The sequence below is a fragment of the Trachemys scripta genome, chromosome 9 (genome assembly GCF_013100865.1).
Source record: "Trachemys scripta elegans isolate TJP31775 chromosome 9, CAS_Tse_1.0, whole genome shotgun sequence".
NCBI lineage: Eukaryota > Metazoa > Chordata > Testudines > Emydidae > Trachemys > Trachemys scripta.
The window spans coordinates 56,767,974-56,792,998 of NC_048306.1; the positions used below are offsets into that span (position 1 = coordinate 56,767,974).

The following is a 25,025-nucleotide window of genomic DNA, read 5'->3' on the forward strand; positions in this document are numbered from 1 at the left end:
AGGTCCCCCTCCGTGTGTGGTGTGGCCTAGCCCAGGCCCCCAGCCACCACCTGAGGGGTGCCAGGCCCCTCAGGACTGGGCTGGTCCAGAGGCAGGACACAGCGAACTCATTGCGAGTAGGGCCAGCCCCCCAGCGCTGGACAATGCAGGGTAAACCCCATTTGGAACCAGGCTTGGCGCAACCCCAGCTGCAAGACATCAACTTCTCGCCACAGGACAGGCCCACTTCCCACCCAGCTCACCACAGAGAGTACATTTCATGTTGTTGGTCTCAACAGGCAGCAGGGAGTCCCTGTGATCTTGTGCCGTAACCGCCAAGGATGCAAAGGGATCATGCTCCCTCGGCCAGAGCGTTGACTAGTAGCTCTCCCCTCCATTAGGACTACTCCATATAAGCAACTAAGTAACCCAGACACAGATCCACCCAACTATTGCTTCTTTCTGCAGTCACTTACATCTTATGGGGCAGAAATAACTGAGTGAACCAAAGAGCCTCTCCAAAAAGCAAATCCTCACTACTTTTCTTGACATAGTTTGGTTCAGTTGCAGAGGAAAAGGTCTTGCAATGCATTTGCTGGGAACTGGACCCACCACCCTTCTTGATTGGTAAAAGCCACCAATGATTCTATCAGCTCACTTTTGACCAAGGTAAGAGGAAATGCTTTCAGTTACTCTGACATATGCATTTGTCTGACCTGGGGCTCAGGATCATGTTGATAATCTAACCACCTATTGGTTATTTCTAATATCTCCTTCCAGGGCAAGATTATTGAGAAGATGCTGGCAAGCCAGTTGTAGCAGCATTTAGTATCTACCAGCATTTTAGACTTCCCAGTTATGTCAAAGCTGGATATAGTATGTAGAGATTGTTGGTTATACTGATGATCTTACATCCATACCCATAGACTACACTGCACTTATTAATAGTCTCTGGCAGTTGGCTGTGAGATACTGCCTATCTTAGGGTTGTCAACCCTCCGTGGTTGTCCTGGAGTCTCCAAGAATTAAAGATAGTCATGTGATAATCTCCAGAATTACATCCAACCAAAATTGGCAACCGTAGCTTGTCCCTCCATTTGATGATGATAGTCTCAGGGACTAGGAGGCAAGGTATTCTCAATGGTGGGTCTTAGGTTTTGGGACTCCTTCACATCAAAAATCAGGTTGACCCAGAGACTGGTACTAGTGAATTTTATTGCAAGACAATCTTTGTATAAGTCTTCCTCCAATACCAGAGCTATAGAGTGGCCCAGCTACGTTCTAGAGGAAAACAAACATCTTAAGAAATCCCACTATGAATAGCAGCTTTAATAAGGGAGTAGAAAAGATTTTTCATGGATAGAATTTTCATGCAACTTTTACATCTGTGGGGCCTAGATCCTACAGTGATAGGTGCATTGGAAATACAGCTAGATATCTTACTGACAAATACAAATAGTTAATAGTGGTAGAAAGATGGAAAAGGTTAGACAAACATCTGTCACGGATTGTCGGGCTATACTTAATCCTGCCTCTGTGTGGGGGAAATGAACAAAATGACCTGTTGAGGTCCTTTCTAGCCCTACATTTCTACGACAGCAAACAGAATGGCTTTTCACCAAGCATAATCCCAGAGTGTTTCTAAACTGATTTACACATTATATGCACTATAAAGGATCTTACTCCTGGGGGAATTCTGTGTCACTGCACATGCGCAGAATTTTTGTCCCCTGCACATTTCTTTGCTTCCCTGCAGAAAAATGACTTTCTGATGGGGAAGCAAAGGGAAGCCACAAGAGCAGTCATGAGTAGGTGACAGAACATGAAGAATGGTGTATCCAAGTAAAGCTAAAGGAAGAATTTTAAGAAGATAAAATGTAACTACCCAAATTGGAATTTAGCTAGTTCACTGTGATTAATACCCCACATTTTGTGGGGAAGTGCCTTGGGATGTTAAATTACCAGAAAAAGTCAGGACCTTGATTTTAAGTTTCCTCAAAAAACAGAATCTCTATACACAATGTCCCCTATTCCATGCCATGCCAGTTCAATGCTGACTCGGAAGAGTGCCACCAAGAGATAACTAACAACGTCCTGGCACAGTTTTGTCTTTCCCAGAGTCCTTCCATTTAAGTACCTACCCAGCCTAATCCTGTTTAGCTTGCAGGATCTGATGAGATTGCTACCCATGCTGGTTTGACTTCATATGATCATAACACAACCTTAAAAAAAAATGGGTTGCTGTTATTTCTAAAGAATCAGAAGATTTAACTGTTCACCTGCATAAAAATGTGCTGCTTCCTACAGAATAGCAAGAGCAAAGTATTTAAAACTTGCAAAAGGGTCGGCTGTGAAGTTATGCATGGACCAACTCAAAATGTTTAAAGCATGCCATCTGGATAAATGAATGAGGTAGAGAAACTGATTGGAAACTAGTTCAGATTGCAAAGCAGTACAAGTAGAAAGACATTCTGAAAGATTGAATTAAAACATTTAAGGGAACATCTGGCAAATTAGACAATCTCCATTAAGTTTACAATGGAAACGAGAAAAGAATCAATGCCAATTTTATCAGGGAAGCTTTTAGAATCATGGCGACTTCTCAAATAACCTATCTGCCAAGAGCACCAATCTTCTCAGAACGGTAGTTACGAATTTTGCATGGTTCTTGTCTATGTGTCCTCTCCACTGAGCTATGTGGAAAAACAATTAACAGAAAGCCAGACACTTGTAAAGGTTCCCAGCTACAGCTGAAGCGGCTATAATGATAGAAAGGAAGTGATAAGAATATTCTCAACAGGAGCTTGCCTTTTTATTCCTGTATTCTTGTAGGCTCCAATAAATATATTTCAAAATTATATCAGTAAGTGTTGTTCATCCTGTGAAGCAAATCAAAACTGATTCAACAAAAGAGGGCAGGTGGCTCATCTTTAACTTGTGCTATTTAGGGGAAAAAATAAAGTGAGATTTTATATTCATTTGGTGGTCATATGCTAAAATAGAAACATATTCAAGGCAGTTAAAGAACTTACCAAATATAATTTACCAGTGGACCCACTGTTCCTATTGTTGGGACTTAGAGTGGAAAAAAACCAAGCTGATATTGACCACTTTCAAAGACAGGATATTCAACTATATGGACCACTGGTCTGATCCAATATGGGCAACTCCTAGCTTCCTAATGTTTGAAACAAATTAGTAACCCCCTTAGTAACAACTAGCTGTGCTACCACATCTCATTGGAAGAAAAAAGGATCATCCAGTAGCATTTTGGCTTAGTACAATTTGGGAAATGTTGGTGATAGGAAACCTTATCAAAATCAACTAATATACAGAAATTCCAAAAAGTGGTTTCCTTTTGTTGAATTAACAGGTAAAAAAAATCTCACCACTGTAGAAGTCAAGCCCAAGGTTACTTGGTTTTTGTTCAGTAATTAGTGACAAATAGCAATTACTATGATCTTGTTTAGTAAATGCCATTTGGTATTTTTATTGTTATGAAAACATTACCTTCTTAAAAGCAAAAATAACTTTGAGAGAGGGAAAAATAAGAGGATTACAATATCTAATTCTTAAAGATCTATTTTTATCAGGTCAGCAACATTTTAGTACGGCTTTTGATAGTTGCACATGACAGTCTCATAAGCAAACTAGGGAAAGACGGTCTAGATTAAATTACTATAAAGTAGGTATGCAACTGGTTGAGAAAACATACTCAGAGTAGTTATCAGTGGTTAGCTGTCAAACTGAGAGGACATATCTAGTGAGATCCCAAAGGGTCTTTTCTGGGTCTAGTGCTGTTTAATATTTTAATTAATGACTTAAATAATGGAGTGGAGAATGCTTATAAAATTTCTGGATGATGCCAAGCTGAATGGGCTTGCAAGCACTTTGGAGGACAGGATAAGAATTTAAAACCACCTTGATAAATTGGAGAATTGGTCAACAAGACAAGTTTAAAGTACTACACTTAGGGAAAAATCAAATGTTCAGTTACAAAACAGGGAATTACTGGCTAGGTGGTAGTATTACTGAAAAGGATCTGGACGTTATAGTGAACATTGAATATGAGTTAAACGTGATGCAGTTGCTGAAAAGGCTAATATTCTGGGGTGTATTAATGGAAGTGTTGTATGAAAGACACAGGAGGTAATTATCCCTCTCTACTCAGCTCTAGATCAGGTGAGGCCTCAGCTGTGCTATGTCTAGTGCTGGACACCACACTATAGGAAAGATAGAGACCATTTGGAGAGTTCAGAGAAAAGCAACAAAAATGATAAAAGGTTTAGAAAAACCGAAACTAGAAAAAATGGCATGTTTAGTCTTGGGAAAAGGAGACTGAGGGGGTTTCAATAACTAATAGCTAATAACAGGCTTCAAATATCATAAGAGTTCTTTTAAAGAGAATGGTGATCACTTGTTCTCCAGAAAGACCAGAAAATTAGAGAGAAAAAGGTAGCAAGCAAGCACCAGATAGGCACAGAACCACTGATAGCATGGCCCTGAGAAAAAGCTAATAGTTTTGATTTCACTTGTTGACTGGAAAGACGGCTTGGAGCTCCTGTTTGATTCCTCCTGTGTTCAAGGAAACAGGACTGCGTACATTCTTTGTAAATAAGGATTGCATCAAAGAAATAGTTGAGTGATAAATTTCTCCTTTTTAACAGAAACAACTCACAGGGCCCCACATTTTGGGTAACAGCTCATTATATATATATAAAGGGAGTAACAGTGCTTTTCTGGATACTAACACCTAGCTCATTTTCATTTACAGATTTCACAGCATTTTATAAGAGTTAACCACAACTACCACTACACTTTCACTTGACTGATCTCCACCATTAGGATGGATGAGCCCTTAAGCTGCTGGTAAATTAATGCTGCTAGGTTGAGGGTTCATTACACTTGCCCCAATTTCTCAGCTAGTTGCATAGTTGGGCAGTTTCACAGACTAGACTGTCCCAGCCCCATCTGGCTGTTCCACTGGAGCCTGTGCCTGTTATTAAGACCAGAGCTAGGAGAGAGCAGGAAAATAGATTGGACTATAAGAGCTTGCTGGGGTTGCATCTAGGGATCAGAGCTTATTTCACAATATTCAGCAGCAATGAAGGAAAGTGGAGAGATGAAATGTTTCATGTATGCCACTAACTTCACACTTTGTGGGAAAAGCCGGAAAAGGTGATTCTTATTTCAACTTGATACTGGTTGTGGAACAAAGGATCAGATTGTAGACCTGGCATAATATGGGTAATTAGACATGGGTGAGGCCTTATTTCTTAGAAGACAGGATGAGAGAGGTAACTGGATTAGCAGGCTGGAAACAGAAAAAAATAGTTACCTACCTTTTCGTAACTGTTGTTCTTCGAGATGTGTTGTTCACGGCCATTCCACATTAGGTGTGTGCGCGCCGCGTGCACGAGCGTCGGAAACTTTTCCTTTAGCGGCACCTGTTGGGCCGTTGGGGCCCCCACCTGAGTGGCACCATTGTGCCGTGCATATATATCCCTGCTGGCCCGACCCGCTACAGTTCCTTCTTGCCGGCGACTCCGATAGAGGGGTAGGAGGGCAGGTGGTGGAATGGACATGAACAACACATCTCAAAGAACAATAGTTACGAAAAGGTAGGTAACTGTTTTTTCTTCTTCGAGTGCTTGTTCACGTCCATTCCACATTAGGTGAATTACAAGTTTACCTTTGAAGGAGGGCAGGAGTCACGGAACAAGTGATCGGAAGACCGCCCCACCAACCACCGCGTCCTCTCAGGCCTGCTGGTTGACCGCGTAGTGGGTTGTGAAGGTATGCACTGACGACCAGGTGGCTGCTCTGCAGATCTCCTGGATCGGGACCTGTGCCAGGAAAACCGCTGAAGCTGCTTGCACACTGGTCGAGTGGGCCATGACCACCAGGGCCAGAACACCTGCGAGGTCATAACACACCCGAATGCAGTCTGTAATCCAGGAGGAGATTCGCTGCGCCAACACTGGTAGGCCCCTCATCCTCTCAGCCACAGCCACGAACAGCTGTGTGGATTTACGAAAGCGCTTGGTGCGCTCCAAGTAGAACGCCATCGCTCGACGGACATCCAGGGTGTGCAGGCTGCGGTGACTCAGATCCGCATGGGGTTTGGGAAAAAACACCGGCAGACAAATTCCTGGATGGAATTGTGAGACCACCTTTGGGAGGAACTTGGGGTGCGGACAGAGCTGCACCTTGTCTTTATGAAACACTGTATATGGTGGCTCCGAAGTGAGTGCCCTCAACTCAGATACCTTTCTGGCCGAGGTGATGGCTCCCAGGAATGCCACCTTCCAGGAAAGGTGGAGAAAAGAGCAGGTAGTGAAGGGCTCAAACGGGGGCCCCCATGAGCTTAGAAAGGACTAAGTTGAGATTCCATGGAGGGACTGGGGGGCGTGAGTAAGGAAACACCCTCTCCAGTCCTTTAAGGAACCGCCCCACCATTGGGTGAGAGAACACCGAGCCCCCTGAAAACCCCGGGTGGAAGGCGGAGATGGCCGCCAGATGCACTCTGATCAAGGACGGGGCCAGCCCCTGCTGCTTGAGGTGCAGTAGGTACTCTAGAATGGTCAGCACCGGAGCCTCGCATGGCTGAACCCGCTGTGGCCCACACCAGTACGAGAACCTCTTCCACTTGGCCAGGTAAGTGGCCCTGGTAGAGGGCTTCCTACTACCAATTTGAACCTGCTGCACAAGAAGGAAGCACTGGCTGTCCAAAGCATTCAGCCACAGAGCTTCCATGCCGTCAGATGTAGTGATTGCAGGTCGGGGTGGAGGAGTCGCCCTCTGTCCTGCGTGATGAGCTCCCGGTGTAGGGGCAGGGTTATCGGGGCTTCCACCAACAGCTCCAGGAGCGTGGTGAACCAGTGCTGGCGGGGACAAGATACTTTCAAATCTTGGTGGGGGGAAGGCTTTTGTTTGTGCTCTTTGTTTTGGTGGTTGTTCGCTCTTGGGACTGAGAGGGACCAGACATCAATCCAGGCTCTCCAAATCTTTCTGAACAAGTCTCTCATATTTCAAACTTGTAAGTAAACAGCCAGGCAAGGCGTTTTCTCAACTTGTAAATGTACCTTTTTGCTAGAGTGTTTATCTCTGTTGCTGTAACTTTGAACCTAAGGCTAGAGGGGATTCCTCTGAGCTCTTTAAGTTTGATTACCCTGTAAAGTTATTTTCCATCCTGATTTTACAGAGATGATTTTTACCTTTTTCTTTAATTAAAAGCCTTCTTTTTAAGAACCTGATTGATTTTTCCTTGTTTTTAGATCCAAGGGGGTTGGATCTTGATCCACCAGAAGTTGGTGGGAGAAAGGAGGGGGATGGTTAATTTCTCCTTGTTTTAAAATCCAAGGGGTTTGGATCTGTATTCACCAGGGAATTGGTGAAGAGTCTCTCAAGGCTACCCAGGGAAGGGAATTAGCACTTTGGGAGTGGTGGCAGCGGACCAGATCTAAGCTGGTCGTTAAGCTTAGAAGTTTCATGCAGGCCCCCACATTTGTACTCTAAAGTTCAGAGTGGGGAAGCAGCCTTGACACGCCGTGACCACTCAAAGTGGCGTGAAAGGTCTGGCAGGCTAAACAAACAGCCCTCAGCTCCTTCACATTGATATGGAGCAAACCCTCTGCTCCTGACCACAAGCCTTGAGTCCTGTGGTCCCCTAGGCAGTGGTGAGCTGGAGCTGGTTCGCAGGAACCAGTTGTTAAATTTAGAAGCTGGTTTAGAACCAGTTGTAAAGGAGTGGGCAAACTATGTGGCTCGTGGGACTGTCCTGTCTGGCTCATCTGAGCTCCTGGCTGGAGAGGATCCCCCGCCTTCCCCTCTCTCGCAGAGCCTCAGCGTGCCTCCTGCCACTTTGAGCAGCATGGTTAGGGGGTGGGGCTGCGAGCTACAGCGGGCCCCGCGGCATCGATACACGCTGCCCTGAGCAGCATGGTAAGAGCGCTGGGCCGGAGCTGGGAGGAGGGGTTGGATAAGGGGCAGGGAGCAGTTGGAGGGGGCAGAGGTTCGGGGGTGGTGGTCAGGGGATGGGGAACGGGGGGGGTTGGGTAGGTGTGGGAGTTCCGGGGGTCTGTCGGGGTGGTGGTGGATGGGTTGGGGCAGTCAGGGGACAGGGAGCGGGGCAAGTTGGGTAGGGGTGGGGCAGGTGGGGGCAGGACGTGGGTGGAGGTCGGATGGGGGTGGGAGAGGCACGTGGGGCTTGTACTCACCGGGCGGTTCCCTACCGGTCTTTGGCGGCAGTTCAGATAGGGCTGGGGGAGAGAGAAGCACGTGGGGCTTATACTCACTGGGCGGTTCCCTACTGGGTCTTCGGCGGCAGTTTGGTGGCAGATCCTTCACTCGCTCCGGGTTTGAAGGACCCACCGCCGAAGTGCCGCCAAAAACCCGGAGCGAAGATACACACACCCCCACCGCCGAAGTGTCACCGAGGACCCAGTAGGGAACAGGTTATTAGGATTTTGGGAGCTCATCACTGCCCCTAGGTGAGCACCCCTAGGTGAGCACCCCATCCGAGGTCTGATGCATCCGTCACAAGTGTCAGATCCATCTGTTGTGTGGCAAAGGGGATGCCTTCGCAAACCACGGTCTGGGACGGCCACCACCGCAAGGAGTCTAGCACATTCCCTGGGGCTGTCACTACCAAGTCCAGGGGGTCTCTGCCTGGGCGGTATACACGGGCAAGCCAAGCCTGCAGCGTTCTGAGTTTCAGTCTGGCATGCTTGACCACATGCGTGCATGCTGCCATGTGGCCCAGCAGCCGCAGGAAGCATATGGCCGTTGTAGTGGGAAACTGGCACAGGGAGTTCACTGCTTGCTGGATGGCTAGAAATAGTGATACTGGAAGGCTCGCCTTTGCCTGTACCACATCTAGGACTGCCCCTATGAATTCCACTCTCTGTGTTGGAATGAGGGTGGACTTGGTGACGTTGACCAGGAGCCCCAGCGTGCGGAATAGTCTCAGGGCCACCTGCACGTGGGACCGAACCTCCTTCAGCAGCCAGTCATCGAGGTATGGGTAAACTCGAATCCTCTGCCTTCGTAAGAAGGCCGCCACTACCGCCATGCATTTTGTGAACACCCGTGGGGCCACAGCTAGGCCAAATGGGAGAACCATGAACTAGTAATGTTCCTGGTTCATGGTGAAATGCAGGAATCGGCTATGCGCTGCGTGGATGGCGATATGAAAGTACGCGTCCTTCATGTTGAGGGCAGCGTACCAGTCCCCTGGATTCAGGGAAGGGATGATGGTGCCCAGAGAGACCATGTGGAACCGGGGCTTGACCAGGAACCTGTTGAGATCGCACAGGTCTAGAATGAGTCGAAGGCCTCCTTTGGCCTTGGGAATGAGGAAGTATTGGGAGTAGAACCCTTTCCCCCTTAAGTCTTTCGGTACCATCTCTACTGCCCCCACCTCTAGGAGTGTGCGAACCTCCTTCTCCAGGAGGTGCTTGTGAGAGGGGTCCCTGAAGAGGGACAGGGAAGGGGGGTGGGAGGTAGGCAGGGAGGAGAACTGCAGCATGTATCTGCCTCACACCGTGCGTAACACCCAACGGTCTGACATAATGCTGGACCACATATGGGAGAAATGGGACAGGCGGTTCAGGAAACAAGAGGATGGATCCAGTGATTGGTCTGGTATGCTGTCCTCAAGCGCACCTTCAAAAGCCTGGTTTAGGTCCCGGATGGGACTTATGTTGGCCTTGGCTCTAGCCCGGCCTAGTGGAGCTGCTATTATTACGTCGCCTCCTGTTATCCCTGCTTCGCCTGCGGTAGGGCTCATGCCTAGGACGAGGCTGGTAGTGACGCTGAGGAAGCGGCTGCGGCTTGAAGGGCTTCCTTTGAGTCGCCGGAGTGTGCATACCTAGCGACTTGAGTGTAGCCCTCAAGTCCTTGAAGCTATGTAGCTTTGCGTCCGTCTGGTCCGAAAAGAGCCCAGACCCTTCGAAGGGGAGGTCCTGGAGCGAGTTCTGGACCTCAGGTGGCGGACCAGACTCCTGAAGCCACGCCAAGCATCGCATGACACGCCAGATGCAATTGTCCTGGCCACCACATCTGCCGAATCCAAGGACGCCTGGAGAAAGGTCTTCGCTACGGCCTTGCCTTCGTCTACCAGCGCCGTGAACTCCTGTTGGGAACCCTGCGGGAGGTTGTCCTTAAACTTCTCCACTGCCGTCCAGGAGTTGAAGTTATGCCTGTTGAGGATGGCCTATTGATCAGCAATTCTCAACTGGAGGCCCCCTGAGAAGTACACCTTCCTGCCAAACAGGTCCAGGTGCTTCGCTTCCTTGGCCTTAGGGGCCAGGGCCTGCTGCCCATGGCACTCTTTCTCGTTTACTGCCGAGACTACCAGGGAACATGGGCTTGGGTGGCAAAAAGGACAGTTACCTGTTCCGTAACTGGCGTTCTTCGAGATGTGTTGCTCAGGTGTATTCCACTATAGGTGTGCATCGATGCTGGAAGTTTTTCCCTTAGCAATATCCGTAGTGGGGGAGCACCGCTGCGACCCCTGGAGTGGCACCGATATATCGCGCCATAAAGGGGACTGCGCGCTCCCCCCACCCTCAGTTCCTTCTTGCCAGACAACTCCGACAGAGGGGAAGGAGGGCGGGATGTGGAATTCACCTGAGCAAGACATCTCGAAGAACACCAGTTACGGAACAGGTAACTGTCCTTTCTTCTTCGAGTGATTGCTCATGTGTATTCCACTATAGGTGACTCCAAGCTATCCCTGAAGGAGGCGGGTAGGAGTTTAAGTGTAAAGTTTAAGGGTTGCCCGGGCGGAGCACCACCCTACCAAACCTGGTGTCATCCCTGGCTTGGGAGATGATGGCATAGTGCGATGAAAAAGTGTGGACAGAGGACCACGTAGCAGGCCTACAGATGTCCTGAATAGGGACATGAGCCACATAGGCCGCTTACGAGGCCTGGGCTCTCGTCAAACGCGCCTTCACAATAGGAGGCGGGGGAACCCCTGCCAGGTCGTAACAGGTGCGAATGCACGAGGTGATCCAGCGGGAGATCCGCTGGGTGGAGACTGGTCGCCCCCTCATGCACTCGGCCGAAGCAATAAAAAGCTGGGGGGACTTTCTAAATGGCCTGGTTCTGTCTAAGTAAAAAGCCAGCGCAGTGCGCACGTCTGACACGTGCGGGCGACGTTCCTCATTGGAGGAATGGGGCTTAGGACAGAGGATCGGGAGGAAAATATCCTGATCCATGTGGAAAGCCGAGACTACCTTCGGCAAAAAGGCGGGGTGAGGGCGGAGCTGAACCTGATCCTTATGGAAGACCGTATACGGCGGTTCAGAAGTCAGGGCCCTGAGCTCGGAGACCCAGCGGGCTGAGGTGATAGCCACTAAGAGTGCCACCTTCCACAACAGGTGGACCACGAACACGTGGCTAAGGGCTCGAAAGGCGGCCCCGTGAAGCAGGAGAGCACTAGGTTTAGGTCCCAGAGCGGGACCGGGGGTCTAGCATAAGGGAATGCCCGATCTAACCCTTTCAGAACCCGGGCCGTCATGTGATGTGAGAACACCGACAGGCCCTGCACAGGGGGTGGAAAGCCAAAATGGCCGCCAGGTGCACCCTGATCGAGGAGGGCGCCAGCCCTTGGGTCCTAAGGGACAGTAGGTAATCAAGGACAAGCTGGATAGACACGTAAGAGGGAGAGGAACCTCTATCCCTCGCCCACCTGGAGAACCTATACCACTTAGCCAGGTAGGTTCGCCACGTGGAGGGTTTCCTGCTTTCCAGCAGGACCCTTCTCACATTCTCAGAACACCTCCCTTTCTTCTCAGTTAACCATGGAGCAGCCACGCTGTCAGGTGGAGTGCGGCTAGGTTGGGATGGAGGAGACGACCTTCCTCCTGGGAGAAGAGGCCCGGGCGGAGCGGCAGCCTGCGAGGGGGGGGGCCGCTAAAAGTTGCAGTAGGGTCCTGTAGCAATGTTGATGGGCCCAATCCGAGTGTTATGAGGATAACCCTCGCCCCGTCTGACTTCACCTTCTGTAGGACCCTGCCTATTGGGGGAAGGGCGGGAAGGCATACAACAGGGACCCCGACCATGGGAGCAGGAACGCATCCTATATCGCCCCGTCGCCGTGTCCCGCTCTGGAGCAGAATTGAGGACACTGTCGATTCTGGGCGGTGGCAAACAGGTCTACCTGGGGAGTACCCCACTGTAGGAAGATCCACCTGGCCACCTCCTTGTGCAGGGACCACTCGTGATGCTGGGAGAACACCCTGCTCAGGTGGTCCGCGAGCGTGTTGCTCTTGTTGGGCAGGTAGAATGAACGCAGGAGTATGTTGTGGGCTATATAGAACTCCCACAAGAGTTGGGCTTCCTGGCATAGAGTCCAGGAACGCGTGCCCCCCTGCTTGTTGACATAATACATGGCGGTCGTGTTGTCCGTGAGGACTCTGACCACCTTCCCCTGTATGTGCTGGCAAAAAGCCACGCACACCAGGCGTATGGCCCTGAGCTCCCTGACGTTTATTTGCAGGGTTAGTTCCTCTGGTGACCACATACCCTGGGTCCTGAAATCCCCCACGTGGGCTACCCAGCCTAGGTCCGAGGCGTCCGACACTAGATCTAATGAGGGATGGGGCTCTCAGAAGGGGATACCCCGGAGCAGGATGCTCGGGCGGGACCACCATTGGAGGTCTGCCACCACTGTGGGCGGCACTGTGACAACCTTGTCCAGGCCATCCGTGGCCTGGGAGTACTGGGAGGCCAGCCAAAGCTGGAGGGGCCTCATTCGAAGCCTGGCATGTCACACCACATAGGTGCATGCTGCCATGTGGCCTAGGATTTGAAGGCACACCTGTGCCGTGGTTACCAGAAAGGCTGTGACCGAGGCGATGAGAGCTTTGAGCGTCTTGAATCTGTCCCATGGGAGGGAGGCCATGGCCACCCGGGAATCTAAAAGCACTCCTATGAAGCTTATGCGCTGAACCGGTATTAACTTTGATTTCTCCTCGTTCACCACTAGGCCTAGAGCTGCGCAGGTGCCCAGCAGGAAAGTCATCTGCTGCTGCACTAGAGACCGAGACCGGCCCTTGAGCAGCCAGTCATCGAGGTAGGGAAAGATCTGCAGCCTTTTCCTCCTGAGGTGGGCCGCCACCACGGTCATGCACTTCGTAAAATACCCTGGGGGCAGTAGAGAGGCCCAAGGGGGAGGACCGTAAACTGGAAGTGGTCCTGTCCCACCAGGAAACCGAGGAAGCGCCTGTGACCCTCGAAAATGTGGATGTGAAAGTACGCATCCTGGAGGTCCAGCGCCGTAAACCAATCCCCCTGGTCTAGGGATGGAATAATAGAGGCCAGGGACACCATGCGGAATTTGCAACGAACCAGGAACTGGTTGAGATTCCGCAGGTCGAGGATGGGCCGAAGCCCGCCCTTCGCCTTCGGGATGAGGAAGTACCTGGAGTAAAAACCCTTGCCCTGGTATTCCCGAGGTACCCTTTCCACAACTCCCAGGGAGAGGAGGCGCTCTACCTCCTGGCGGAGGAGGAGGGCATGCTCCAGGTCCTCGGCAGGCTGCCCAGACTGGGGACGGTGGGGAGGGTTGAAACGAACTGCAACCCGTACCATTGGGAGATGGTGCTGAGGACCCATTGGTCCGACGTTATACAGGACCATTGCAGTCGGAAAGCCGATAAACGGTTGACAAAAGGTAACTTATTAATGGGGGGGTACACTGGCAACAGGCCTTGTGACCCCCCCTCAATGAGTCAAAAACGCCATTTCCCTGGCCCTTTGGCCTTCGAGGCCCAGGTCGTGGGGCCGAAGGGGATTGGCCTTGGGACCGACGCCTTCATTCACTCTGCCGCTTTCGGAGGGGCAGAGGTTTGAGGCCTGGGCTTGTCCTTAGAGGGCGGGACGTAGAGGCCTAGCGTCTGCAGGGTGGTGCGGGAGTCCTTCATCTCGTGCAGACGGATATCTGTCTGGTCTGCAAATAGGGCCTTGCCATCAAACGGCAGGTCCTGCATTATGGATTGGGACTCCACGGACAGCCCCGAGAGCGAGAGCCACGACGCCCATCGCATGGAGACTGCGGAAGCCATCGAACGAGCGGCTGTGACCACTGCATCCAAAGCCGCCTGGAGAGCTGCTTTGGCCGCGGCCTCACCCTCATCAATTAGAGCCCGGAACTCCTTCCCGTCCTTGTCTTGAAGAAGGGGCACAAACTTGGGGAGGGATCCCCCGAGATTAAACTCATACCAGCTTGGCAGTGCCTGGTGGTTGTCACTCTGAGCCGGAAATTCACAGATGAATGAACCTTTTTTCCAAAGGAATCAAGTCTACGAGCATCCTTGTCCTTTGGTGTGGGCATGGGCTGTTCCGCTCACGGTGGTGGACTGACTCTACCACCAAAGAGTTTGGAGCTGGATGAGTGTATAGGTACTCGTGACCCCTTGTGGGGACGAAGTACTTCCTTTCGGGCTTCTTGGAAATGGGCCCAAGAGAGGCCGGGGTCTGCCAGAGGCGATGTTGACTACCCCCTAATGGAATGGGAAGGCCACACGTCCCAGTACCGAGGAACCGAGGACATTGACCAATGTATCTGAGGGCTCCTCCATCTCCTCAGCCCGGAGCTCGAGGTTTGCTGCCACCCTCTGAAGCAGCTCTTGGTGCTCCTTGTAGTCCTCTTGAGAAGAGAGAGGCGGTGCCGCAACTGAATCGCCCTGCGCCGAAGAGGTGGATGGTGCAGTGCCTTCAGCAACCGACGGCATCGTAGGCTCGACGTCCGGGTCCTGTGCCGGAGTCGGTGCCGGGGGCTCGGCGCCCACGGCCTGATCCCGGTGCCGGGGAGGCGACGCAGGGTGACCCTGAGAGGCTCCCACCATGGAGTGAGGTCCCGGCTGAGCGGGTGCCTGAGGCCACGGTGCCCACTGGCACCACTGTCCTCGCCAGGGAGCGGCCTGGAACTGAGACGCATGGGGCACCGGCAGAGCTGGTTGCTCCTGCGGTGTGGCTCGGGGGAGAGACAGCTGCGCGCCGATGCCAAAGTCATGGAGGAGCACACGGTGCCGTAAGAACGACTGGAGTGGTCTCTATCATGACGGCTCCTGCCCCGAGACTTCGACCTGGATGAAGTCGACAGGTAAATGTCCGAGGAGCTGTCTCTGGACTCCCTGTGGCACCTGTGGCCACAGTGCCTCGGTGCCGGGGACTTTCAGGACGCACTCCGAGCATGGCCTCTGTGATGGCAGGCGCTGGACTATGAGCGCCGGTGCCGACGGCGGCGAGACCTTTTCCTCTCGGACTGGCTGGAGGAGGAACGGCGTCGCCCCTTGTGACCTCCTCTACGGCGCCAGAGACCAGAGGAGTGGGATCCGCTCGCCGAAGAGCCGGCACGCGGAGTTGACGTGCGTCGTGGGGCTCTGCTCAGCACCCCAACCCAGGAAGGTACCATGACCTCCGACACCGCCGGGGAGGGCTGATGGGCACCCAAAGGCTCACGGGACCGGGGGCACGACCAAGGCGGCGCTCCCGGCACTGGAAGCGATAGGATATCACGTGCGGCCTGAGCTGCCTCTGGCATCAAAGGCATGCGTGCTTCAGGCGAGGCTCACGCGGATGGAACTGGACTGCTCCCCTCAACTCGAGTTGGAGGTCTCGGTCCTGACGGGGATCGTGGGCTGCCCAACTCGGATCCAGCCTCACCCCTCTCCTTCTCTCGGCGCTGCTGGATCTTGCCTTGCTTCTTACTAGGCAAGCGGTGCCAAGTTGTCGACGGTGCCTCGCTGCGCACTGAAGACGCGGTGCTGGGGATGGAATCGGGTCAATGCGCCAGTGCCAGGGCCAATGCTGACTCCATTAGTAAGGCCCGGAGTCGAATTTCACGCTCCCGCTTCGTTCGGGTTTGAAAGAACGACAAAGCTTACAACACTCACTAACGTGAGCCTCGCCCAGACAGCGAAGACACAGAGTGTGGATCGCTTCTGGGCATAGAGTTGCGACAGGAGTCGCACGACTTGAAGCCTGGGCCACGGGGCATGCCCCGAGCCAGGCACTGACGAAAGAAAGGTTCAGTGAAACTGGATATCACTAAGGCTATAAACGCTGCAGCCAAGGCTGGAGCAAGTTCTGACTACCTTCACTGGCGGCAAGAGGGAACTGAGGGTTGGGGGAACGCGCAGCCCCATTTATGGCGCGATATATCGGCGCCGCTCCAGGGGTTGCAGCAGTGCTCCCTCACTACGGATACTGCTAAGGGAAAAACTTCTGGCACCGATGCACGTGGCGAGCACGCACACCTATAGTGGAATACACATGAGCAATCACTCGAAGAAGAACAAGAAGTCGTACCCCTTTGACAGGGCGAAGTACTTGCGCTCCACACCCTTGGCTGGTGGAGCACTGGAGGCCGGGGTCTGCCATATAGTCTTATAGTTCGACTGTATGGTCTTAATGAGCGGAAACGCTATTCTGGATGGACCATCTGGGCTCAGAATGTCCACCATGGGGTCCTCCTGCTCAACCGTCTCCTCGGCCTGTAACCAAGTTATGAGCAACCTTATGCAGCAGCTCTTGGTGGGCGCTGTGGACTATTGGCGGAGGCCTTCATACTGCTGTGCCTGCCACCACTTCATCTGGGGATGATGAAGAGGTCAGCAGCTGCTCGGCTTCCTCCTGCTGTTCCCTTTGGTCCCCCCTCCCCCAAGGGAGGGGCTTACGGCTCGGGCCAGGACAGTTGACCTTGGGGCGGCACTGGACTCAGTGCTGGTTTCTCTGGTCTCTCACTTGGCGAAGGTGCAGGTGGTCGGAGCGTCGGTGCGGGGATCGGGACCGGTGCACCAAGTAGCTGGCCCTGGAGGGAGTCCCCTGCCGCTGGTGGTAGGCCCAAGGGGTCCAGAAGGGCCAGTGTCCTGGTGGTCCCCACTGGGGTTGCCACCCAACTTGGTGTTCTCTGTTGTCCGGTGCGGGTAACTGTATTGGCCCAAGTCTGCGCTGGACTCTGGCGATGCCGAACTCGAAGGCCACGGCGGTGCTGTCAATCTGTGCCAGCAGGAGGGCGACGAGCGGCTTCTTGCCGAACGGGACCGGGACCGGTACTGCTGCTCACAGGATTGGGACTGGTATCGGTGCTCCCAAGACCTGGACCGGGACCGGTGACTTCTGGAAGCCTTCAGTGTTGACCAGCTTGCCTTCTCCTGGTGCCGGTCTCTGGGGGGTGCTGGAGAGCATCAAGTCCCTTGCACTAAACCCGTGCACTGACTTGCCTCCGGTACCGAGACTTCCCTCTGCGTCAGGGGTAACAGAGTCCACAGACTCGAAACTCGACCGGGACCAACGCTGGAAGCGATGCCGGGACGGTGTCCTTGAACGACGCACCATTGCTGGCTTTCCTCTCAACGGCACCCCAGGCACGGGTGCCGGAGGCTTCTCCCTGGTTGGGAGGGGGCTCACCGCTGACAACCTGATTAGGTCCTTCGCCGCCTCAAAGGTGTCAGGCATGGAGGGCTGATCTATTACTCCCTCGAGCCCGTTGTCCTCACTGAGTTCCCTTAGGGCTGGACTCAGTGGGACTTGTGGCGCTGGTGCCACTGGTGCTGGCGCCGGTACAACATCCATCGCAATCTTCCCAGTGCCCGGGCCCTTAAATGGCGCTGGTCTCCTTTGTGGGGAACGTCCACGCCCTTGCTTTGATTTAGCCTTGGGCCGCACCAGGGAGGATGAGCGGTGCTGGGGCCTACTTCACTCCGAGGCCGATGCCTTGTGGTGCTTGTCCAGCACTGGGTCTCTTGACGACTCCGGGGCACTCCACACCAAGGAGGCTAGAGCCGGCATTGAGCGCTCTGGGCCAGATGGCTGCAGCGGGGCCTCCATCAACAACTGCTTCAAACGAAAGTCTCTCTCTTTCTTTGCTCTAGGCTTAAATGCCTTGCAAATCTTACACCTCTCTGTGTGGTGTGATTCCCCCAGGCAACGTAGACAGGAGTCGTGGGGGTCACTAACCAGTATATGCTTGCGGCACATGGCGCAAGGCTTAAACCTGTGGGCCTGCGGCATGCCCCGCAGCCCAGTGCGGGTGCTGGAAGCCTCCAAGCACCTAATCTATTACGTGTCCACAACAAGGGAATGCTAATTAACTGATAGCAGCTAAGTACTCTAAAGCTAAGGGATTGCTTCTTGTATGAGAGCAAGAGGTTGTTCCAGCGCCGCCACAGACGGTAAGAAGGAACTGGAGGGGATCGGGCCAGCGGGGATATATATGCATGGCACAGTGGCGCCACTCAAGCAGGGGCCCTGCTGGCCCACTGGGTGCCGCTAAGGGAAAAGTTTCCAACGCTTGTGCATGCAGCGCGCGCACACCTAATGTGGAATGGACGTGAACAAGCACTTGAAGAAGAATGTCTGCACTAGCTAAAATTAGGGGGATCACCTAGGGAACCATTTACAATGGGCAGGATAATGTATAAAACAAGTCTGGAACATAAAGATAAAGAGTAAGTCATACATGGACAGTGTGTAGACAGTGTGCTGTACAGGGATTGGTTTTTACAAAGTAAACAAGCCAATCCCAAAACACAATGTAATGTATAGTAAATGCAATGAAATATATAAATGTATATAAAGAAGTTTGCTATGTAACTTTGGATATGTGGTTTGCCTTATACCACCCTCTACCCTTGAGCCTAATCAACTTAAGTGTAGTTTAATTGTATTCCAATCAAGAAACCTCAAGGACAAGTTTGAAGCTGAGCTGAATTTTTGGGAACCAAGTGAATAAGGTCTCACAGGCTGAGTGGATAAGGTCTCAAAAGCCACCCAACATACTGGTGCTGTGACTTGCTGCTCATCTGGAGCAGGTAAAGTGCACATCCCTTAGTGTGAACATTGCAGCCATTGAGGGGAAATGGCATTGGATGGGATTAGGGGTTTAAATATGAAGAAATTAATATCACCCTGGAGAAGGTGGTTAAATCTAAGGGTATCTCTACACTACAAAATTAGGTTGAATTTATAGAAGTCGATTTTTAGGAAGCGATTTTATACAGTTGATTGTGTGTATCCCCACTAAACGCATTAAGTCATCGGAGTGCATCCACAGTACCGTGGCTAGCATCGACTTTCGGAGTGTTGCACTGTGGGTAGCTATCCCACAGTCTCTGCTGCCCATTGGAATTCTGGGTTGAGCTCCCAATGCCTGATGGGGCAAAAACATTGTCGTGGGTGGTTTGGGTACATGTCGTCAGTCGCCCCTCCCTCCGTGAAAGCAAAGGCAGACAATCGTTTTGCGCCTTTTTTCCATGCAGACACCATACTACTTTCAGCAGACGGTGCAGTAGGACTGCTAACCGTCGTCATCCAAACACCACTTCCACTGCAACTCTGCTCTCCCGGTGCCATGAATCGACCTCACAGGTCCTCTCGTTGTTCTTTATAAATATCTATTCTCGTGGCAACTCATCGTCATCCACCGCTTCTGCTGCAACTCTGTTCTCCTGCTCATGTTTCAATAGCAAATTTCTCCATGTTGTCTGTTATGGGCTCCCGGGAATGTGTGTTCTTCCTCAGGAAATGTGTGCAGTGCTAACCGTCATCCTCCACCACTTCTGCTGCAACTCTGCTCTCCTGGTGCCATGAATCCACCTCGCAGGTCCTCTCATCGTTCTTTATAAATATCTATTCTCGTGGCATCCGTCGTCACCCACTGCTTCTGCTGCAACTCTGCTCTCCTGCAGACGCCATACCATGGCAAGCAAGGAGCCCGCTCAGCTCACTGCTGCTGTTGCGAGCATTGTAAACACCTTGCGCATTATCCTGCAGTATGTGCAGAACCAGAACCTGCAAAAGCAGATGAAGAGGCAACGACAGCGCGATCACAATAGTGATGAGGACATGGACACAGACTTCTCTCAAAGCACGGGTCGTGGCAATTTGGACATCATGGTGGTAATGGGGCAGGTTCATGCTGTGGAACGCTGATTCTGGGCCTGGGAAACAAGCACAGACTGGTGGGACCAAATAGTGTTGCAGGTCTGGGATGATTCCCAGTGGCTGTGAAACTTTCACATGCGTAAGGGCAGTTTCATGGAACTTTGTGACTTGCTTTCCTCTGCCCTGAAGCGCGAGAATACCAAGATCATCAGAGCAGCCCTCACAGTTGAGAGGCGAGTGGTGATAGCACTCTGGAAGCTTGCAATGCCAGACAGCTGCCAGTCAGTCGGGAATCAATTTGGAGTGGGTAAATCTACTGTGGGGGCTGCTGTGATCCAAGTAGCCAAAACAATCACTGAGCTTCTGCTAATCAAGGGTAGTGACTCTGGGAAACGTGCAGGTCATAGTGGATGACTTTGCTGCAATGGGATTCCCTAACTGTGGTCGGGCGATAGATGGAACACATATCCCTATCTTGGGACCGGAACACCAAGGCAGCCAGTACATAAACCACCAGGGTTCTTTTCAATGGTGCTGCAAGCGTTTCACCGACATCAATGGGGGATGGCCGGGAAAGGTACATGACACTCACATCTTCAGGAACTCTGGTCTGTTTGAACAGCTGCAGGAAGGGACTTACTTCCCAGACCAAGAAATAACTGTTGGGGACATTGAAATGCCTATAGTTATCCTTGGGGACCCAGCCTGCCCCTTAATGCCATGGCTCATGAAGCCATACACAGGCACCCTGGACAGTAGTAAGGAGCTGTTCAACTATAAGTTGAACAAGTGCAGAATGGTAGTAGAATGTGCATTTGGACATTTAAAAGCGGACTGGTGCAGTTTACTGACTCGGTTAGACCTCAGCTAAACCAATATTCCAATTGTTATTGCCGCTTGCTCCACACTATCTGTGAGAGTAAGGGGGAGACGTTTATGGTGGGGTGCGAGGTTGAGGCAAATTACCTGGCCGCTGATTACGCACAGCCAGACACCAGGGCGATTAGAAGAGGACAGCAGGGTCTGCTGTTCATCAGAGAAGCTTTGAAAACCAGTTTCATGACTGGCCAGGCTATGGTGTGACAGTTCTGTTTGTTTCTCCTTGATGAAAACCCACTCCCTTAGTTGATTTTAATTCCCTGTAAGCCAACCGCCCTCCCCCCTTCGATCACCACTTGCAGAGGCAATAAATTGTTTCATAAGCATGTATTCTTTATTAATTCATCATACGGATAGGGGGATAACTGCCACGGTAGCCTGGGAGGGGTGGGGGAAGAGGGACGCACCGGGTGGGATGGTAGATGAGGGGAGGAGGGAAGGACAAGGCCACACTGCACTTCAAAACTTATTGAATGCCAGCCTTCTGTTGCTTGGGCAGTCCTCTGGGGTGGAGCGGTTGGGTGCCCGGAGCCCCCACCCCAGTGTTCTTGGACATCTGGGTGAGGAGGCTATGGAACTTGGGGAAGAGGGTGGGCGGTTACACAGGGGCAGAAGCGGCGGTCTGTACTCCTGCTGCCTTTCCTGCAGCTCTACCAGATGCCGGAGCATATCAGTTTGATCCCCCAGTAGCCTCAGCATTGCATCCTGCCTCCTCTCATCTTGCTCCTGCCACCTCTCTTCTCCTTCATCCCTCCTGTCCTCGTGTTCATTTTCTGCTTTCCTGGACTCTGACATTGTTTGCCTCCACCCATTCTGCTGAGCTCTTTCAGTGTGGGAGGACTGCATAAGCTCAGAGAACATTTCATCGCAACTGGGGTTTTTTTCGCCTTCTTATCTGCACTAGTCTCTGGGACGGAAATGATAGGGGGAACGTTTAAACATTTGCAGCTGCGGGAGGAAAAAAAGGGAGAGTAGTATTTAAAAAGACCCATTTTAGAGAACAATGGGTAGACTCTTTCACGGTGAACCAAGCTGTTAACATTACATAGCACATGTGCTTTCAGTACAAGGTCACATTTTGCCTCTTATATTGAGGGCCTGCCGGTTTGGTGTGAGAGATCATACACGCAGGGCCGGGCAACAGAATTCGGCTTGCAGGCAGCCATGGTAAGCCACAGTCTTTCAGCTTCTTCAACCTTCATAACGTGGGAATGGGTTCAAACAGCAGCGCTCTCCGTTCCCACACCAAGCACCCATTGGGTTGGCCATTTAAAAGGAGGGGCTATACTGGCCGCGAATGCATCCCAAGTCTTCAGGGCAAATTAATCATTAAATACACTTGCTTTTAAACCATGCATTATATTTACAAAGGTATACTCACCAGAGGTGCCATCTCCGGCTTCATGGTCCGTGAGCCCGCCTTGGGAGGGTTGGGAGGGTATTGCCTTCAGGTTGATAAACAGTTCCTGGTTGTCGGGGAGAATGGTTTCTCCATCTCCTCATCTTCCTCGTCCCCCAAATCCTCATCCCTGTTGCATGAGACTCCCCCCTTGCAGGTGTCCACAGACAGGGGTGGGGTAGTGGTAGGGCCCCTCCCTAGAATTGCATGCAGCTCATCATAGAAGCAGCATGTCTGGGGCTCTGACACGGAGCGGCCGTTTGCCTCTTTGTTTTTTTGGTAGGCCTGCCTGAGCTCCTTAATTTTCATGCGGCACTGCTGCGGGTCCCCGTTGTAGCCTCTGTCCATCATGCCCTTGGAGATTTTTTCAAATATTTTGGCATTTCGTCTTTTGGAACGGAGTTCTGATAGCACGGATTTGTCTCCCCAAACAGCGATCAGATCCAGTACCTCCTGTTCAGTTCATGCTGGAGCTCTTTAGCAATTCTGGGACTGCATGGTCACCTGTGCTGATGAGCTCGCCACGCTGGCCAAACAGGAAATGAAATTCAAAAGTTCCCGGGGCTTTTGCTGTGTACCTAGCTAGTGCATCTGAGTTGAAAGTGCTGTCCAAAGCGGTCACAATGGAGCACTCTGGGATAACTCCCGGAAGTACATACCATCAAATTGTGTCCACAGTACCCCAAATTTGACCTGGCGATGTCGATTTCAGTGCTAATCCCCTCGTCAGGAAGGAGTACAGAAATCAATTTTAAGAGCCCTTTAAATTGACAAAAATGGCTTCGTGTGGATGGGTGCAGGGTTAAATTGATCTAACGCTACTAAATTCGACCTAAACTCGTAGTGTAGACCAGGGCTAAGAGCGGAGAGAAGTATTAGGGGGAGACTGGGATCGGATGAAAAAGGAACTACAGAGAGTGGGACTAGATAGGAAAAAAAAGAATGCTTGGCAGAGCACAGCAGAGGGCTGTTGAATGCCTCTGACATTTAAAAAAAATGTACGACCCATTGGCAGCCATGAAAAAAAATAGTATGTACGTTTTTTTACCCTATGCAAAGAAGGCTCAAATCAAGGCACTAGATTCACAAGGATTATTTCTGGTGGCTAAAACTTAACAAAATGTGCCACCTTAAGAAATAAAAGTAAAAAGCTTAAAAAGCAGATAAAAGTTATAGAAAAAAGCTAAATGAGAAAAATTCCTAAAAGGTCAGAAAGAAAATGTCTATTGTCTATTTGCATAAATCCAAAGTAAATAGCAACCATCCTTCATGGACTGTATTTAATGTAGGACAGCTTTGCAGGTAAAGTGTACTGAGTTAAAAAGTAAGTGCAAAAACAATAAATAAGCTTAATGCCACCAAAAGGATTTGCCTGAGAAACGTGTCACTTTAAAATAAAAAGTTAAAAAAAGCATTTGCACACATGAACACTGCAGAGTTTGGAGGTAAACAGTTGGGGGTTGTGGCAATGTTAAAGATAAAGAGTTCAAGAAGAGGAATGGTTGGTTTAATAATGGAACCCACTTATGGCAGTATAATAATAAAACCCTTCATAATAAAACAAATGATGCAAAGAGAAGGTCTGGTGGTGACAGCTTCCACCACTATGTGCTTCATCCCCCAAGAAGCCATTAAAGACCTTTTGAGAAAAATGGCCTTTCTTGAGAAATGTGTCCGTAAATAATCTATTGTGCTCTAAATACAAAACACACAATTCCAATTTATACTATATTATATAGCTAATATAACAAATTAAAAGTAAAAGTTAAATTGTAAAAGAAGTGTGCATTCCTATGGAATATGCAGTGTGTACAGTTTAAAATGGTAACAAAAATGTAAATAAAACATACTACTTAATTAAAATTCAATAGACTACAAAGAAAAGCCACAATAAGTTGTTTTCTTTTTCAAATAGCTGTGTGCTTTAAAAGCAAAAACCAACCCAGCACAAATAAATCAATCAGTAAATATAAAAAGTAAAGCTATTAATCCTATTAAAAAGTGCCATCCAAATTCTGTTTTAACCTGTTATTAATTGTGAATAATAAAGCTACTTTAAATAGTTCAGTGGCCATTCAAAAAACCTGACAAAACCACTAATCATTAAAATCCTATCCAAAAGTTCTGTTTAATTTTAGTGTAAAATAAATGTTACTAAGAAAACAAAAAACTAGAGTAAAATTTTGTAAATAAATCAATAAAAAGATTAAAATGTCCTAAACTAAAAACAAGTCCAAATAATTTAGGGTTAAAATATATTAAAAACATTGTACACAAATGTTCAATTGATTGTGTCAGTGTTAGGAAATTTTATTAGTCTGCAGTTACTTTAAAAATTGTGTCCACTAAAATTTGGTAAAATATAGTTAAAAACTGCCTTTTTTTTTTTTAAACTTTCTAGACAAAAATGCTACTTTAAAATGCACAAAACTGCCAAGGTAAGGGGCAACTACACTGAAAAAAGTGTACAGAATTAGCACAAAAAATGGAACAATTTAAAAGTAGTATGTTACTCCAAAACCAAGCTGACATAAAAATGCCGTTAAAACATACCCAAGCATTTCAGTAAAAAAAAAAAAAAAATAGCAGCAAAAGTACAGCATCCATTAAATTAAGTAAAACTAAAACAATTAATAGAACTTCAACTGTATATAATATACATCGTTGTAATTGCTTTTTAAAGGTACTGTATAGCATTAAGTCAGTGTGGTCTAATAATATCATGTATCGTATGTAAATGATACATGCTGTACAATGTAAAAGCAGCCTTAAGTGATACGAAGCAAGAAAATGTGCCCTCTTATCACCACAGAAAAGATTGCATCTGGAGATGACAGGTTTATTTCATAATGTCCAGCAGCAATGAAGG

The 25,025-nt window shown here is 50.1% G+C and overlaps 1 long non-coding RNA gene across 1 annotated transcript in view; it reads left to right on the forward strand.

Annotated features, from left to right (window-relative positions):
• Nucleotides 1–35: 35 nt before the first annotated feature.
• The window catches only part of LOC117883086, a 41,168-nt gene continuing 16,178 nt past the window's right edge, over nucleotides 36–25,025 (forward strand). The window contains exons 1-2 of the long non-coding RNA XR_004647180.1: nucleotides 36–648; nucleotides 12,977–13,063. This is a non-coding gene — a long non-coding RNA (uncharacterized LOC117883086). The remainder of the gene's footprint in view (nucleotides 649–12,976; nucleotides 13,064–25,025) is intronic.